The sequence below is a fragment of the Montipora foliosa genome, chromosome 14 (assembly GCF_036669935.1).
Source record: "Montipora foliosa isolate CH-2021 chromosome 14, ASM3666993v2, whole genome shotgun sequence".
NCBI lineage: Eukaryota > Metazoa > Cnidaria > Anthozoa > Scleractinia > Acroporidae > Montipora > Montipora foliosa.
This window is the reverse complement of record NC_090882.1, coordinates 18,661,971-18,668,776: the sequence shown is the minus strand read 5'-3', so window position 1 is coordinate 18,668,776 and position 6,806 is coordinate 18,661,971.

Genomic DNA, 6,806 nt, shown 5'->3' with positions numbered 1-6,806 from the left:
AAATTTCCTCGTATGACTTGATAAAAGTATGTTTTTTTTTTCCGTTTTGTTGTTTTTTTTTTTTTTTGAAGAAAGAGTTTTTTCTGCTTATAAAAAAATACGATTTCTCCTCCGTCCTCTTCTTATGCACTATCTTCGCGGAAATACATTCTGTCCCTCCATAAACCTGGAAAAACCATTTATGGTCTTAGTTCTCTTTTTTCTTACGTATCAGCTAAGTTGCGGAATGCACTAGCTGATTTTATCCGTACCTATGAGTTTACTGGTTTGAAAAGAGAATCCAGGGACGCATTGTACAGCGGCTTTTCTTTTTAAGGAATATATCTTTAAATATTATGTTTTACTAGGTATCTGTATATGCTATGTATTTTAGCTGTAAGTTGTAATGTTCTCGGAAGTTAGCTCCTGGTTAGCTTATTAAATCAAGCTTATGCCTGTATGTATGTTACCTTTAGTAGGGCGCGTGCGCATACTTTGTACTCTGCGACTCCAGTGCTTACCATATGCCAGAGAAAATGACCACTTGCCTTCAATATCTAAGCCATCTAATGCTTACGCTATATTGACAGGGCGGTTTGGAGCTGTGAGTAGGCGTGGGATTTGTCACATATGGTTTAGGGGCCGACATACTCTCCCTCAATGCCGTACCGGGAGGCAAGGTCGGTAGCAGAAAGCAGTGAAGGTCAACTGCGTCCAAAAGCGATCGCACGGGCCGAAATCCCCGGGATGACTCGTTTTGGTACGACGCTCCAGCGCCGGTGTCTGGAGGTACTCTGCGTTTTTCTTCTCTTGTTCAAATAGTCCCTCAGCGCATGCGCAAATGTTCTGGCTGATCGATAACCTAGCCTACCAACAAAAAATTATATCCTGTTTTTTTTTTTTTTTTTAACCAGCATTGACATGTCAGTTGATTTTATGGGCATGAGCAAGGCACTTAAGAAGCACAAGACTGGCCCTCATCGATGGCTGAAGCGCGGCCAGAGGAAATGGTTTTCTAGCCAGATACTTAGGAGTAGGCCTGGTGTGTGCTGGTAACTTAGATTTTGGATTTCTGAACAAGTTTTTATCATAGAAAATTCGCGCGACAAAGTTGTGCTTTCATTTCGCTGTAATTCTCGCGTCAAAGAAACTGTATAATAATGTAAATAGAGAATAGCGATATTTATATTTGCAGATTACCTGTCCTGTTACTACGAAAGTCAAGCTCTACATCTCTATGCAATAAGCACATTCAAACTTTCCTCGTATACTTGATAAAAGTATGTTTTTTTTTTTGTTTTGTTTGTTTTTTTTTTGAAGAAAGAGTTTTTCTGCTTATATGAAAAATACGTTTTCTCCCCGTCCCCTTCTTATGCACTATCTTCGCGGAAATACATTATGTCCCTCAATAAACCGGGAAAACCATTTATGGTCTTAGTTCTCTTTTTTCGTAGTATCAGCTAAGTTGCGGAATGCACTAGCTGATTTTATCCGTACCTATGAGTTTACTGGTTTGAAAGAGAATCCAGGGACGCATTTTGTACAGCGGCTTTTCTTTTTAATGAATATATCTTTAAATATTATGTAGTTACTAGGTATCTGTATATGCTATGTAGTAGCTGTAAGTGTAGTCTCGGAAGATATTAGCTCCTGTGGGTAGCTTTTAAATAAAGCTGTGCCTGTATTTATGTTACCTTTAGTCGGGCGCGTGTGCGCATACTTTGTAATCTTCGACTCCAGTGCTTACCATATGACAGAGAAAATGACACTTGCCTTCAATATATAACGCATCTAATTCTTACGCTATATTGACAAGGGCGGTTTTGGAGCTGTGAGTAGGCGTGGGATTTGTCACATATGTTTTAGGGGGCCGACATATCTCTCCCTCAATGCCGTCCGGGGAGGCAAGGTCGGTAGCAGACAGCAGTGACGGGCACACACCGTCCAGACGAAATCGCACGGGCCGAAATCCCGGGCTGCCTCGTTTGGTACGACGCTCCAGCGCCGGTGTCTGGAGGTACTCTGCGTTTTTTCCCCTCTCTCTTGTTCAAATTTTCCCTCAGCGCATGCGCAATTGTTATGGGTGATCGTTACCTAGCCTACCAAAAAAAAAATTTATATCCTGTTTTTTTTTTTTTTTTTTTAACCAGCAATTGACATTTCAGTTGATTTTATGGGCATAGCAAGGCAACTTAAGAAGCACAAGACTGGCCCTCATCGAATGGCTGAAGCGCGGCCAGAGGAAATGGTTTCTAGCCAGATACTTAGGAGTAGGCCTGGTGTGTGCTGGTACTTAGATTTTGGATTTCTGAACAAGTTTTTATCATAGAAAATTCGCGACAAAGTTGTGCTTTCATTTCGCTGTAATCTCGCGTCAAAGAAACTGTATAATAGGTAAATAAGAGAATAGCGATATTTATATTTGCAGATTACCTGTCCTGTTACTACGAAAGTCAAGCTCTCATCTCTATGCAATAAGCACATTCAAAATTTCCTCGGATTACTTGATAAAAGTATTTTTTTTTTTTCGTTTTGTTTGTTTTTTTTTTTGAAGAAAGAGTTTTTTGCTTTATATGAAAAATACGTTCTCCCTCTCCTCCGTCCCTCTTCTTATGCACTATCTTCGCGGAAATACATTCTGTCCCTCAATAAACCTGGAAAACCATTTATGTTCTTAGTTCTCTTTTTTCGTACGTACAGCTAAGTTGCGGAATGCACTAGCTGATTTTATCCGTACCTATGAGTTTACTGGTTTGAAGAGAATCCAGGGACGCATTTTGTACAGCGGCTTTTCTTTTTAATGAATATATCTTTAAATATTATGGATTTACTAGGTATGTGTATATGCGAGGTATTTTAGCTGTAAGTGTAATGTCTCGGAAGGTATTGGCTCCCGTGGTGAGCTTAGTAAATAAAGCTTACGCCTGTATGTATGTTACCTTTAGTAGGGCGCGTGCGCATACTTTGTAATCTGCGACTCCAGTGCTTACCATATGACAGAGAAAATGACACTTGCCTTCAATATATAAGCCATCTAATTCTTACGCTATATTGACAAGGGCGGTTTGGAGCTGTGAGTAGGCGTGGGATTTGTCACATATGGTTTAGGGCCGACATATCTCTCCCTCAATGCCGTACCGGGAGGCAGGTCGGTAGCAGAAAGCAGTGAAGGGCCAACTGCGTCCAAAAGCGATCGCACGGGCCGAAATCCCGGGATGACTCGTTTGGTACGACGCTCCAGCGCCGGTGTCTGGAGGTACTGCGTTTTCTCTCTTGTTCAAATATTCCCTCAGCGCATGCGCAAATGTTCTGGCTGATCGATACCTAGCCTACCAAAAAAAAAATTAATATCCTGTTTTTTTTTTTTTTTAACCAGCAATTGACATTTCAGTTGATTTTATGGGCATGAGCAAGGCAACTTAAGAAGCACAAGACTGGCCCTCATCGAATGGCTGAAGCGCGGCCAGAGGAAATGGTTTCTAGCCAGATACTTAGGAGTAGGCCTGGTGTGTGCTGGTAACTTAGATTTTGGATTTCTGAACAAGTTTTATCATAGAAAATTCGCGACAAAGTTGTGCTTTCATTTCGCTGTAATTCTCGCGTCAAAGAAACTGTATAATAATGTAAATAAGAGAATAGCGATATTTATATTTGCAGATTACCTGTCCTGTTACTACGAAAGTCAAGCTCTACATCTCTATGCAATAAGCACATTCAAAATTTCCTCGTATTACTTGATAAAAGTATGTTTTTTTTGTTTTGTTTGTTTTTTTTTTTTGAAGAAAGAGTTTTTCTGCTTATATGAAAAATACGTTTTCTCCTCCGTCCCCTTCTTATGCACTATCTTCGCGGAAATACATTCTGTCCCTCAATAAACCTGGAACAACCATTTATGGTCTTAGTTCTCTTTTTTCTTACGTATCAGCTAAGTTGCGGAATGCACTAGCTGATTTTATCCGTACCTATGAGTTTACTGGTTTGAAAAGAGAATCCAGGGACGCATTTTGTACAGCGGCTTTTCTTTTTAATGAATATATCTTTAAATATTATGTATTTACTAGGTATCTGTATATGCTATGTATTTTAGCTGTAAGTGTAATGTCTCGGAAGATATTAGCTCCTGTGGTTAGCTTATTAAATAAAGCTTATGCCTGTATGTATGTTACCTTTAGTAGGGCGCGTGCGCATACTTTGTAATCTGCGACTCCAGTGCTTACCATATGACAGAGAAAATGACACTTGCCTTCAATATATAAGCCATCTAATTCTTACGCTATATTGACAAGGGCGGTTTGGAGCTGTGAGTAGGCGTGGGATTTGTCACATATGGTTTAGGGGCCGACATATCTCTCCCTCAATGCCGTACCGGGAGGCAAGGTCGGTAGCAGAAAGCAGTGAAGGGCCAACTGCGTCCAAAAGCGATCGCACGGGCCGAAATCCCGGGATGACTCGTTTGGTACGACGCTCCAGCGCCGGTGTCTGGAGGTACTGCGTTTTTCTCTCTTGTTCAAATATTCCCTCAGCGCATGCGCAAATGTTCTGGCTGATCGATACCTAGCCTACCAAAAAAAAATTAATATGCTGTTTTTTTTTTTTTTAACCAGCAATTGACATTTCAGTTGATTTTATGGGCATGAGCAAGGCAACTTAAGAAGCACAAGACTGGCCCTCATCGAATGGCTGAAGCGCGGCCAGAGGAAATGGTTTCTAGCCAGATACTTAGGAGTAGGCCTGGTGTGTGCTGGTAACTTAGATTTTGGATTTCTGAACAAGTTTTTATCATAGAAAATTCGCGACAAAGTTGTGCTTTCATTTCGCTGTAATTCTCGCGTCAAAGAAACTGTATAATAATGTAAATAAGAGAATAGCGATATTTATATTTGCAGATTACCTGTCCTGTTACTACGAAAGTCAAGCTCTACATCTCTATGCAATAAGCACATTCAAAATTTCCTCGTATTACTTGATAAAAGTATGTTTTTTTTGTTTTGTTTGTTTTTTTTTTGAAGAAAGAGTTTTTCTGCTTATATGAAAAATACGTTTTCTCCTCCGTCCCCTTCTTATGCACTATCTTCGCGGAAATACATTCTGTCCCTCAATAAACCTGGAACAACCATTTATGGTCTTAGTTCTCTTTTTTCTTACGTATCAGCTAAGTTGCGGAATGCACTAGCTGATTTTATCCGTACCTATGAGTTTACTGGTTTGAAAAGAGAATCCAGGGACGCATTTTGTACAGCGGCTTTTCTTTTTAATGAATATATCTTTAAATATTATGTATTTACTAGGTATCTGTATATGCTATGTATTTTAGCTGTAAGTGTAATGTCTCGGAAGATATTAGCTCCTGTGGTTAGCTTATTAAATAAAGCTTATGCCTGTATGTATGTTACCTTTAGTAGGGCGCGTGCGCATACTTTGTAATCTGCGACTCCAGTGCTTACCATATGACAGAGAAATGACACTTGCCTTCAATATATAAGCCATCTAATTCTTACGCTATATTGACAAGGGCGGTTTGGAGCTGTGAGTAGGCGTGGGATTTGTCACATATGGTTTAGGGGCCGACATATCTCTCCCTCAATGCCGTACCGGGAGGCAAGGTCGGTAGCAGAAAGCAGTGAAGGGCCAACTGCGTCCAAAAGCGATCGCACGGGCCGAAATCCCGGGATGACTCGTTTGGTACGACGCTCCAGCGCCGGTGTCTGGAGGTACTGCGTTTTTCTCTCTTGTTCAAATATTCCCTCAGCGCATGCGCAAATGTTCTGGCTGATCGATACCTAGCCTACCAAAAAAAAAATTAATATGCTGTTTTTTTTTTTTTTAACCAGCAATTGACATTTCAGTTGATTTTATGGGCATGAGCAAGGCAACTTAAGAAGCACAAGACTGGCCCTCATCGAATGGCTGAAGCGCGGCCAGAGGAAATGGTTTCTAGCCAGATACTTAGGAGTAGGCCTGGTGTGTGCTGGTAACTTAGATTTTGGATTTCTGAACAAGTTTTTATCATAGAAAATTCGCGACAAAGTTGTGCTTTCATTTCGCTGTAATTCTCGCGTCAAAGAAACTGTATAATAATGTAAATAAGAGAATAGCGATATTTATATTTGCAGATTACCTGTCCTGTTACTACGAAAGTCAAGCTCTACATCTCTATGCAATAAGCACATTCAAAATTTCCTCGTATTACTTGATAAAAGTATGTTTTTTTTGTTTTGTTTGTTTTTTTTTTGAAGAAAGAGTTTTTCTGCTTATATGAAAAATACGTTTTCTCCTCCGTCCCCTTCTTATGCACTATCTTCGCGGAAATACATTCTGTCCCTCAATAAACCTGGAACAACCATTTATGGTCTTAGTTCTCTTTTTTCTTACGTATCAGCTAAGTTGCGGAATGCACTAGCTGATTTTATCCGTACCTATGAGTTTACTGGTTTGAAAAGAGAATCCAGGGACGCATTTTGTACAGCGGCTTTTCTTTTTAATGAATATATCTTTAAATATTATGTATTTACTAGGTATCTGTATATGCTATGTATTTTAGCTGTAAGTGTAATGTCTCGGAAGATATTAGCTCCTGTGGTTAGCTTATTAAATAAAGCTTATGCCTGTATGTATGTTACCTTTAGTAGGGCGCGTGCGCATACTTTGTAATCTGCGACTCCAGTGCTTACCATATGACAGAGAAAATGACACTTGCCTTCAATATATAAGCCATCTAATTCTTACGCTATATTGACAAGGGCGGTTTGGAGCTGTGAGTAGGCGTGGGATTTGTCACATATGGTTTAGGGGCCGACATATCTCTCCCTCAATGCCGTACCGGGAGG